The sequence below is a fragment of the Balaenoptera physalus genome, assembly GCF_965194825.1.
Source record: "Balaenoptera physalus genome assembly, chromosome: 9".
Taxonomy (NCBI): Eukaryota; Metazoa; Chordata; class Mammalia; order Artiodactyla; family Balaenopteridae; genus Balaenoptera; species Balaenoptera physalus.
This window is the reverse complement of record NC_138888.1, coordinates 78,098,542-78,110,783: the sequence shown is the minus strand read 5'-3', so window position 1 is coordinate 78,110,783 and position 12,242 is coordinate 78,098,542.

Here is a 12,242-nt window from a genome sequence, read left to right as displayed (position 1 = left end):
TATACAAAAATATTTTGGGGGTACGGGCCTGAAGCTTACTTAGAGAACTTTACTATATAGCATGTGGTGTAATGTGGTAGGTAGCATGGAGAATGTAAAATTATTAGGAAGAATTCAATTCCAGGAATAAGAGCATTGAAACCTCTATGATTTACTCTATCAAAGAATCTCTTTTGTCAGACATATTTCTTAAATTTGTGGTGGGTTGCCTGGTATGATGACAAGTAGTGAAATCTCTCATATACATAAGGTTAATGTTAGTCGTAAAAAACTTTTCATAAGAGATGTATGCGTTGATCATATCAAAATTGTAGGTAGGAGGCTCAAATTCATAGAAAGGAGATTGTTAGATGTGTTTTAATGATGACTTGGGCTGTATATAATTCTGGCACCTAGGGATTGTCGAATGCTCCGAAAAATAGATTGCTGTGGAAATGTTTATTATAGGGAAATTGACATATTCTCTAGGAGGGACGGGGTGAATGGGCCTGCTACATTTTCTACATTGAAGACTTATACAGGTTTTGATGCTACTTCCGTTAAATCAAGTGGGGCTTCATTGGATTTCTGCTACTGCGGAGATAATCAAATTCTGGGTAGGGGTCAGGAGAAAATGAGTCATAGGTGTTCTTGTGTAATAATTACTGTTGAAAGTGTAAATGATCCATTTATCAGTAAGACTGAGAATAGAATAACTGCTACATTACTTCATATGAGATGATTGTCTGTGCTATTGTTCCTAGAGCTCCAGTGAGTGTGTATTTTGAATGTGAAGTTCATCCAGATCTGAGGATGGAGTAAATGGCTAGGTGTGATATGGCTAATAGAAATAATATGCCTACATTTATATTAATTAGTGGATAAGATATGGGAAGAGGAATTCATGTTGTGAGAGCCAGGGTTAAGGCTAGCATTGGGGTTAAGGCTAGCATTGGGGTTAAGTCTAGCAAGAGAAGCCACCGCAATGAGAAGCCCGCGCACCGCAACAAAGAGTAGCCCCCGCTTGCCGCAACTAGAGAAAGCCTGCGCATAGCAACGAAGACCCAACACAGCCAAAAACAAATTAATTAATTAATTAGTTAACTATTTTAAACAAAAGTACTATATCCTTCTGTACAGCTTCTCTGGGAAGAACAGAGAGATGGCGTAGGAGAGTGAGAAAGACCAATATTTAGTGCACATCTCTCATGCAGGTGCTCTGCTGGCTCAGATAGATTTATCCCCACTTTACAAAGGAGGAAATAATCTCAGAGAGGTTTAGTAATTTTCCCAAAGCCAAACAGCTATGGAGTGGCAGAACCAAGATCTGAACCAAGTCTGTTACCTTCAAAGCCTAAGTCCTCATCACAACAAAACTCAATTAATATTTACATTTATCGAATTACATGGCAACCTGGGGAGTTCTTGGCACAATCCTGAATAAGAGTGAGAAAGAAAGAAATAGCATTGTTCCTATAGTCAACCCAAATTTTTGGGGCAGCTGCTAGATGCCTGGCCCTTTTTGGGGTTCAGCAGTGATCAAGACAGGAAGAGTCCTGCTTTCATGAACCACGTAGTGGGGAGGAGAGACGGGTGCAACTTGGGTGAGGGATTTCACCTTGCTGGACCTCTGTTTTGTCATCTGGAAAATGGGATGGGTGTTCCTCATTTTCTGGGATTGTCCAGCCCTCACATTCTCTGATTCCATAAGAAGCATTTGTTTTCCTGTTTCTTTCAAATTCATTCAGGCCGTGAGCTGTGATGAATGTTGTTAGCTGCTCCCCAAATCACTCTATTCCCACCCTTTTCCTGTGATCAGGTCTTTCCCGAAACATGACTCACAGTCAGTCAAGTCACAGAACCGAAGGGGCACCCAGCAGAAAAATCCCAACCCTTGCTTCCCAGGAGCTCTGCGGTCTACCTGCCAGGTAAACTTAACTCACCTGGCACAAGGGGGCCATCCCTGGTGTCACATCAACATGATCTCAGGCACAAACCTCCTTGTTTTTCCATTTTGTCTTGAAGTTACTTGTTGAAACAACTGCACAAATATGACACAGATATAAAATCAGGCATCTTCTGCCCCCAGTGCCTACTAATAAATGATTTTCTGCCACTTTAATGATAAAGATAGAACATTTCAACATTCTGCTACCCTTATTATTTGTCATTTTTGTTGATATTTCTATTGACTACATCTTTCAATATTTTAACAATGGAACATTTATTTAGGGTGTTCCAGACCCAGCCTTTAGTGGTAAAGGTTTTGTTGTTATATTTCTATTATGTTTCCTTTAAAAATCATTATCCTATTTAAATGGATTAAGTCAATTCTATAGGCATTTACCTTATGATATTGATGAAATTGATACATAGAGGGCAGTAGTACAAGTTGATTGGACTTGAGAACCTCTATTAGCACAGTTAAGTATAAATATTATCTATATGTAAACCAAAGTACAGGCCGAGTGAGATTCTCTGACTTTTTTCCACTGTCTGCCCCTCAAGCCTGTGAGAAATGGAATAGTTCTTGCCCTATCAGTAAACAAAGGATGTCACAGTCTTCAGCACTTGCAGCCCTCCAATGTGAGCCGGCGGGCCCTGAGGCACTCAGGATATGCAAATACAGAATGCAGGCCCCAGAGAGCTGAGGTGCATATCAAAGGAAGGAATTCAGTGAGCCCAGGCAAAGAAAAGCGCCGCATTCCTCACCTTGGGAGAGCTGGTTTTCCTTAGTTAACAATCACCTTTTGATGTTCCCCATTACCTGCGCCAGTTCCCTGCCCTGTCCCCTCCCCCCGGTACTTTAGCTCAGGGAGGAAGGAGCGCAGAGGGACTCGGCTGAATAAGGGGCCTGTGCGCCTCGGGAGGAGTTTTCAGCTGCTTTCCCCGCAGTCGGGAAGAGGGGCGCTGAGGCTGCAGCCGGACCCTGTGCCTCCCTTGCCCCGTTTCCCCTCAGGACGCTCAGGCCGACCCCCTCCTCACGCCCACCAGGCCTCGCGAGCCAGGACGAGGGCAAGGGCGAGAGGAGGGACCGAAGTTCCCGGGGACCAGACGCTGGAGGCCGCTCTTTCTGCACAGCAGCGGCGGGTGGCAGCGAACCCCTGCCCCTCAGAAGCTGGTCTTGTGCTGCCGCCCGGGCACCGGACAAGGCGGAGGGTCGGCGCCCACTTACCCGGCCCGCCGTCCCCGCGACTGTCATGGCTTCGGCCGCTGGGGCACCTCCAGAGCCGGCAGCCTCAGTGAGGTCGCCCTCCCCTCGGGCTCCGAGGCAGTTCCGTGAAGGCGGAGGGAAGAGACCCCGCCTGAGCCGGGAGTTCCAGCTCTGAGGAAACGCGGGCTCTGTTCAGCGCGCAGTGGGTGGGACCGCTCTGCCCCGAGGCCTTCCGGGAGGGAGCGGGGCGGCGGGGGAGGGAGCCGCCAGGAGCGCAGGGCCCCGTCGGGGGTCCTGGAGGGGCGGCCTGGCCTGGGGGCCACGCCCACTGTGGCCGCAGCCCAGGCCTTTTTCCTGGAATCCTACACAAAAAAATTAGAAAGATACACAGTCTATAGTAAATATTCACAAATGATTGTTGCTGCTGTGCTCACTATTCTATTAAAGGTGTAAAATCCATAAAACACTTTAAGTTCAAAATTAAATATGAATTTTTACCTTTCTTATTATGTCCCTGATATTCACAGTTGTGGTTAATGAATCAGAGACTGTGGCATCACTAGTTAAAAATGAGCTTGTTAAAAATATAGAACTCAGGCCCACCGGACCTACTGAATCACAATCTGCACTTTTACAATCTCCCCAGTGTACTCGTGTACCCATGAATAGTTGAAAGGTACATTTTTACCTCGACAGGTCTTTTCTCTATGAGAAATACACACATTTTATCCAGTTTGATATAAATAAAACACTCAAAAATGCATATGCCTGTGTTGAAACCATCATTTTATCATTTCTTTTCCAGACAAGTATAGTCTCTATACTGGTTTTGTGGATCACATGCCATACTCTTTTCTTGTAGTTAGAAATAAGGTAGAGCAAGTTACTTTGTAAAAAAAAAATTATATATATATATATATATATGTATGTATTAGTGGATAATTGAAGACACTCTTCTAAATTAAAACCTTCTCTTAACTTGCTGTTTTCTTCTTGGGTCATATTATGAGCTCTTCCCGTGGCCACATGGCATGTGTACGTTTAATTTCAGGGACTGCTGACATTCCAGGATGTGGCCATAGATTTCTGTCAAGAGGAGTGAGAATGCCTGGACCAAGATCAATGGGAATTGTACAGGGATGTGATGTTAGAGAAGTATAGGAACCTGCTCTCCTTGGGTGAGGATACCTTCCTTCCAGAATTCCTTATCCAACCACTGGGTTTGCAGTCCTTCATTTGTAGAATGTCTCCTGGAATCTTCTGCTTCCTACAATAGGGTTTCAGATTGCAACGTTTCAGGAAAGATTGGGAGTTTGTGGGTATAATTTTTCTTATTCTTTTAAAATTGCAGCCTCCCTTTTAATATACTTTGTAACTGCTTGGGATGTGTCTATATGAACTGTGTACTATATGCTTCTGTTGTAGTCCTTACAATATTTCATTGTCTTATTTTCTCTAACAATTTTCCATGGATTCTTTGGGCTTAAGGTATATTAAAAGGGAGACTGCGAATCTGGGACTTCCCTGGTGATGCAGTGATTAAGAATTCGCCTGCCAATGCAGGGGACCCGGTTCGATCCCCGGTCCGGGAAGATCTCACATGCCACGGAACAACTAAGCCAGTGGGCCACAACTACTGAGTCTGCACGCCACAACTACTGAAGCCGGTGTGTCTTGAGCCCGTGCGCCATTTATTTTTTGGAGAATAAAACCACTTCTGAGTGATTAAAATTTAGGCCAGCTAGTCAAAATGCTTTATCACCTGTTCTTCTAAAACACTGGTCAATGGAACAAGTTTTACTAGGGATAACAGTGTAATTGTATTCTGGAGTTCATATGGGCAATATGGTTTATGACCTTGATGCTGGATCACGACATTTCAACGGTATAACTGCTATTAATTGTCTGTTTGTTTAACGATTAAAGTCTCACGTGATCTGAGTTCAGACTGGAGTCATCCTGGTTGGTTTCTGTCTATTGCAGATTTCTTCCAGCATGAAAGGACAAGAGCAATACGGCTTCCTTTACAAAATGTCTTCAAACTAAATGATGATATAATCTACATTCAATTAATTTATACATACCCTACTGTAGAACAGGGTTCGTTACGCAGGCAGAATCCCGGTAATTATGTAAAACTGAAACTTTTTCTGCACTGGTTCAAGTCCTCTTCCTAAGAATATGTTTATAATCAACATTCTTTCACAAATTACCCAATTTATTTCACCATAGCATTCCTCATATTAACTAAATGGAAAATCCTAGGCTATATACAAATCCAGAAAGGGCCAAAAATCATCAGCCCCCATGGATGATTACAACCCATTGCTGAGGCATTCAAATTACTTATTAAAGAACCACTATGTCCATCAACATCATCAATTTATATATTATTGCCCCAAAGCTAGCCTTAACCCTGGCTCTCACAACATGAATTCCTCTTCCCATATCTTATCCACTAATTAGTATAAATGTAGGCATATTATTTCTATTAGCCATATCACACCTAGCCATTTACTCCATCCTCAGATCTGGATGAACTTCACATTCAAAATACTCACTCACTGGAGCTGTAGGAACAATAGCACAGACGATCATCTCATATGAAGTAATGTAGCAGTTATTCTATTCTCAGTCTTACTGGTAAATGGATCATTTACACTTTCAACAGTAATTATTACACAAGAACACCTATGACTAATTTTCTCCTGACCGCTACCCAGAATTTGATTATCTCCGCAGTAGCAGAAATCCAGTGAAGCCCCACTTGATTTAACAGAAGTAGAATCAAAACCTGTACATGTCTTCAATGTAGAAAATGTAGCAGGCCCATTCACCCCGTCCTTCCTAGAGAATATGTCAATTTCCCTATAATAAACATTTCCACAGCAATCTATTTTTAGGAGCATTCGGCAATCCCTAGGTGCCAGAATTATATATTCTTTCATCTTTTAAATATAGTTTTTTTTAAAAAATAATTTTTATAGTTTTACTACCTTTAAACAAAATGTACTCCATTGCTGTGGAATATTCCTTCATAGGAGCGTGCATGGTTCATTTCTGCATCCGTCTGTGATGGCCTTCAGGTTCTTTCAGGTTTGGCTCCTGTGGCTGCACGTCTATGTCCGTGTGTCCTGGTGCAGGGCTGGTGGGTTTGTGTTCAACTGGGAGGAGCACTGTGGGTCTCCGTGCACGGACGTCGCTATCTGAGGCCCGATTGCTTCAGAAGTGGTTGCATCCCCCCGTTGCGTACCAGGCTTTCCATTGCTCCACATCCTGCTGATAATTGATACTATGTCTTTCATGTCTGCCATTCTGGTAGGTGTATGCACAGTATTTTGCTTATGGCTTTAATCCCTCTGTTGTTAGTGAAGTTGTGCATCTTGTGGTATTCATGGACTATTTCCTGTTGTTTTTTGAAAAGTTTTAAAAATTGTGGTCTGGTACACATAACGTAAAATGTACTATCTTAACCATTTTTAAGTGCACATTTCAGGGTCAAGAAGTAATTCACACTGTTGTGCAAACCTGACCACCATCATCCTCCAGAACTTTTTCATCTTGCAAAATTGAAACAGTCCCCATTAAACACTCACTCCCCATTGTCCTTCCCTCAGCCTCTGGCCCCCAACGTCCTACTTTATGTCCTTATATTTCCAACTGCTCTAGGGGCCTTGTATGAGTGGATCAAGCACTGTTTGTTTTTTTGTGTCTAGCTTACATCACTGAGCATAATGCCCTCAAGGTTCATCCCTGCTGCATCCTGTGTCAGAATTGACTTCCTTTTTAGGCTGAATAGCATTCCCTTGTATTGATGGACCGTGTTTTTCTTCTCCATTCATCCATTAGTGGACACATGTAATATCTACATTCATTTCTACTGTCATAATATTTGTGGAATAAACTCAGAAAGTCCTATGAATCCAAAGTCATTTGCCATTAACTTTTTTCTTAAACTTGTTGTTGTGGAAAACATCAAGACTAAGAAAAGGGAAAAATACATGTCAGCTTCACTTGTGTTCAGGAATTAATGCTTTACGGATTCACTTTATTCCCTGTGTGTGTGCTCTGCGTGTGCATGTGCCTGTTTGCATACATATGCTGTGCATGTGCATAGGTATGTGAACTTGCACACATTAGTGTGTGCATGGGCATATGGGTGCATGTGTGTTCACATGCTAGTGTGTGAATATAGTTGTGCTGTGCACGTGCATATGTTTGTGTGTGTGCTGTGCCTGCCTGTGCGCACACCTGTGTGTTTGCTGGAACCACTTGCAAGTTGGCTGCAGACTGAATTGTGCCCGAGATATATCCGCACGCAGCTGCTCTAACAATCCTGCGTAGCCACGTAAAGGTCACAGATCTCAGGGATTTAAATGGATGGAGCAGGATATCCAGACACAGAGTTTGTCTTCCAATGACTGTCACTGTCTTAGTAACATCCTTCACACCTTCTTTAAGCCCCATTCAGGGTCCAGTTTAGACTCCCATTACATTCAGTCACCTGTCCCAGGTCCCCTAAAGCAACAATGTCACCGTTGGAGAGCCCGGCCAAGGCTGGGGGTGCCCCTCCTGTTGGCCTGGCCTCCAGGCCCTGCCCTTGGCTCCTGTTTTCTCATATCTCAGCCAGGCCCCGACTTGGATCGGGCCGCCACCTCTTTCCTCACAGGGTCCCATCGCCCAGTCAAGGGGGTTCATTCTCCCCAAACACAGCATCAGGAGTCGGGGGCTGACAGTCCCCACTGGGTCTCCTTCATGTGAGACCCTGTGCTGTTGAAAGAGCAGGCACCCTGCCCTCGGGGGTGGGGGACTGGGGGGCGACATGCGGCCCACGATGGGCAGGCGGGTCTCCGGGTGGGGCGAGCCAGTGTGCAAGGAGTTCCGCGGTGGGTTCTCCTCTCCAACGGCTTCTGTGCCCCTACCTCTCCCCGTGCCTCCCCTCGAAGACAGCACGGTGCCCGGGTTGGGAACCATGGGAGCCGTCAGCCACCGCCCCCTCTACACACACACACACACGCACGCACACGCACACGCACACGCACACGCTGCAGGGAAGCAGGACCTGAGTGCAGGGCTCTCAGCGGCCCTGAGCGCCCCGCCCGGAATCGGCCAGCCGAATGGACAGACCGGATCTCCCGACCCGGACCATGCAGGACTCTCCTGACCTGGCTTGCAGTGTGGCCGCCTCCTTCTGGAAGCCTGGGAGGCTGGAATCAGGCCACTTCTTATCTGTCCTGGCAGCAGACTGGGCTGCACTCTAAGAAGTTAGTGGCTCGCCCGTGGATCCTGACCATCAGGTGGCCAGAGAAATTGGGAACATTTCTGTTTTGCCTGTTGAAATGTTTAATGACAAAGATTTTGTTCAGTTTCCTGATGTGGGTGTCCAAAGATGAGAGACCCATGTGTGTGATCTGTACCTCCTATGAGATCAGCCGTAAGCTAGTTGAAACATGATCAAGTTGTGTCTACATGGTAGATTTAGACCTCTGCATGTCCTGTCTACTGATTATGTTTAGAGCTGACCATGTGTTGTCTATAATAAGAAGATTTAGACCTGATCATGTTCTGTGTACGCTAGGACTATGGGGACCTGGGTAGAGACCCGGCCTGGCCTCAGTACTGGGAAGCTCCATGCCTGCATCTGAATGTCAGTGCTTAGATGTCTGGGGTCTGGAGCTGAGGTGGGCTTGTCTACGTAACAGCCTCTCTTCTGAGTGTGGTGACCTGGTCCTCCCAAGGGTCAGTGCTATGGTCGGGGCCTTAGTCTTAATCCCTGCAAGGTTCACCTTCCCTGGGGCTCATGGAGAATCCTCAGGAGGACTACCTGGCAATAATTCCAATTTACCAGCACGTGCATGGTGCATAGGGAAGCAGGTTTAGCTGCTGAATTGATTGCAGGGCACGCAGATCGGGCAAAAGGCCGATGGGTGACAGCTGAGGCTGCTGCTGAGCTCTCCCTCCAGTCTACCGTCCCTACTCAGCAGAGTCCAGAGCTGCCCCTCGGCTTTCAGCCCTGCTGTCCTGTGAGCTTTCTCAACATGTAAGTGAGACGAGAAAGGACTGAGCATGCCAGCACCAGGGTCGTGTGTCCAACTCTAGTATGAAAGCTGTAAAAACAGTTAAAATCACACAGAACCAAAGTGAGAAGAGGAGGACTCCTCTGGGACAAGTGTGGGGAAAGGAGACCCACCTGACACTTTTTCCCATCCCAGGAGGTCCCAGGGACCCAGCTTGTTTCCACATTGGGGGAGCCCCCTGCAGAGCCATGGTGTCCTGACCAAGGGGACGTGTGACCCCAGGTGCAGGGTCTGGGGAGGTGAGGGCACCCTGGGACTGTGGACATGTGACCCAGGTGGAGGGGCCTGGGGAGGTGGGTCACCCTGGTGAGTGTGGATGTGTGGCCCCAGGTATAGGGTGCGGGGACTGTGTGGGTCTCACCTTACCTGCATGGGTCAGGATCACATGGATGGGGAGACCGCATATGCGCTCTTTGCCTGCAGTGTGTCCTGTCCCCTTTGAGATTTCCAACCTCTGCATTAAGGGTGTTGTCCTGATTAACCTGTGGTTCCTTTTCTTCTCTTCATCTTGTCACAATCATATTAGGTCAGGCACGTTTGAGTGGGTTGCTGCTCTGTGTTCCGGTGAGTGACAACACTTGGTCGTATCGTATTAATACTATAGCATATCATATGTCTAATCTATGGGGGTCACCACTGCCTGGGTCCCCCTGGACAGAGGTCAAGTGAGCACAGACTAGCCCCCCCTAAGAATGGTCTCCCATGTTCTCTGTGAGGGTACCGTGATGGCCCCTATGGTAGGGGACTGTGTCTGGGCCTCCGACATTTGTGATGAAGGGGAGTCGAAATGGAATCTCAATTAACAAGACATTATTTTAAGAATTTATTTTAAGTGAAATAAAACACACGTCACATACCCTTTACCATCATCACCGTTTTAAGTGCACGTTTCTGAGGCGTCAGATAGATTCACTTTCTCGTGGAGCCATCACCACCATCACTAGAACTTTTCATCTTGCAAAACCAAAATTCCACAACCATGAAAGTCTCATTCCCCATCCCCTCCCACTGCCCCTGGCACCGATATCCACTTCAGTCCCTGAGTTGTCGACTCCAGGGCACCCACTGGAGTGGAATCCTGCAGTGTTTGCTGACGGGTCATTTTGGAAGAGCTGACTTTCAGTCTGAAGCTCTGCCTGTTGGCATCTGAAGAATCTGCATTTAAGGAGAGGGTGTATGAGGAAGGGGGTGTCTGCGGGACAAAGGTGTCCGGGGTGCAGGTGAGCCAGGACCTGACCAGCTGCCTTTTGGGTCCTCTGGTCCCATCTCTTGGTCTGTGCCTCATCTGCATCATCACTGTCCCCGCTGGCACCGCTGGGGTGTTGTTGTCTGAGTGAGAGTCCCCTGGTGCCCCTGCTCTCCTCCCCTCCTCCTGCTGGTTGCGGAGGGAACTGCTTGCTGGGTGGTCTCTACTCCTGAGGCATGAAGGACCCTGTAGCATGGACCTGCAGACTGTGGGGTGTGGTCCCAAGAGCATGGGGCCCACATAGGACACGACATCGGGGCGTGACAAGTGCTAGGGCTGCCTCATCACTGACAGGGAATGTTGCCCAGATCCTGCTCCAGAGGGCGTGGTGGGTGGCCTGGGACCCTAGAGGCCCCATTCCTATACTGGAGCTTGGAGAGTGCATCCCCATGGGCTTCAGATTCACCCCATATCTCAGCCATATCCCTCTGTCCTGTCTTTGAACTCAGGAAAACGAGCTCTCTTGTCCACAACATAGGCCTGGTCCTCTTGATACAAGGTTTCTTTAAGTTAGGCGTCCTGGGATAGCAGCTCCTTTTAGTCCTGAGAAGGAACAACTCCGGAGTGTACAACAATTTCAGAGGAAACTAATATTCAATGACTATCCCTAACTACTCGGTTGTTGACTTCTATTAGTCATTATTCTCCTGGTTTTAGCTCTGATGTGGGGATTACAGAGGAGTCAACATTTAAATCTTCGTAATCTGTGTATTTGTAGCTTCAGTATCATTACTGACCCATAGTTTTTTACGGTTTGGGAAGAGTTATTGATTTCATGTATCATGTAAAGGATTCACAATGATGATAGGACAATTAAGATTACAATAATAGCTAGTAAATTGTTCACATTTTCTCTACCTGTGCATCTATTGTATGCATATGAGTTTAGATGTCAATATTAGTGAAATGATATAGAGGACTAGAGAACTTATTTTAAAAATCACTATTAATGTGTGATGAAGAAAATGTAAAAGTTCTTCCATAATCGGTGATGTTGTATCTTGAGAGCCTAGATGAAATTGATATGCCTTAGTCATATACAGGATTTTAGCCTATCATTTAACTTTGACAAAGCTACATCACTTTTTACTTTTATCTCATTTATTGAGGAAGACATAATTGTTATGGTGTTGGCTTGAAACTGGTTGAAAAGGACTTGAGTCCTTCCTTATTTTACATTTACATAGGTAGGATCTTGAAACGTAGGATATGGTGGAGGACATCCGTGTAACCATTCTAGGTTAGGAGTAGCAATTTCCACTGCTAAGACTTCTTGTTTAGACACAAATGCTTTTCAAAGTATGAAGATTATTAGCATTACTGCTGCTACTGAGATGAATGAGCCTAAAGACAAAACATTTCATGTTGTGTGTGTCTCAGGGTACTCAGACTAACGTAGTGACATCCCTGAGAGGCCACGAAAGTGCGGCAGGAAGTCATATTTACTACTACAAATATACTTGTGAAGTGAATTTTTGCTCATGCTGAGTTAACTGTATAACCTGAGAATAGTGGGAATCAGTGTAGAAAGCCTCCTATAATAGTGAAGACTGCTCCCATGGACATTAGGTCATGGAAGTGTGCTACTACATAGTATGTATCCTGGAGGACAATGTCTGGGGATGAGTTGGCTAAGATGATTCCTGTCAAACCACCTACTGTAAAAAGAAAAACTAAAGCCTAAATCTCATAATATAGTGGGAGGTCATATAGAATTACCTCCGTGAACAGTTGCTAACCAGGGACTTCCCTGGTGACGCAGTGGTTAAGAATTCGTCTGCCAATG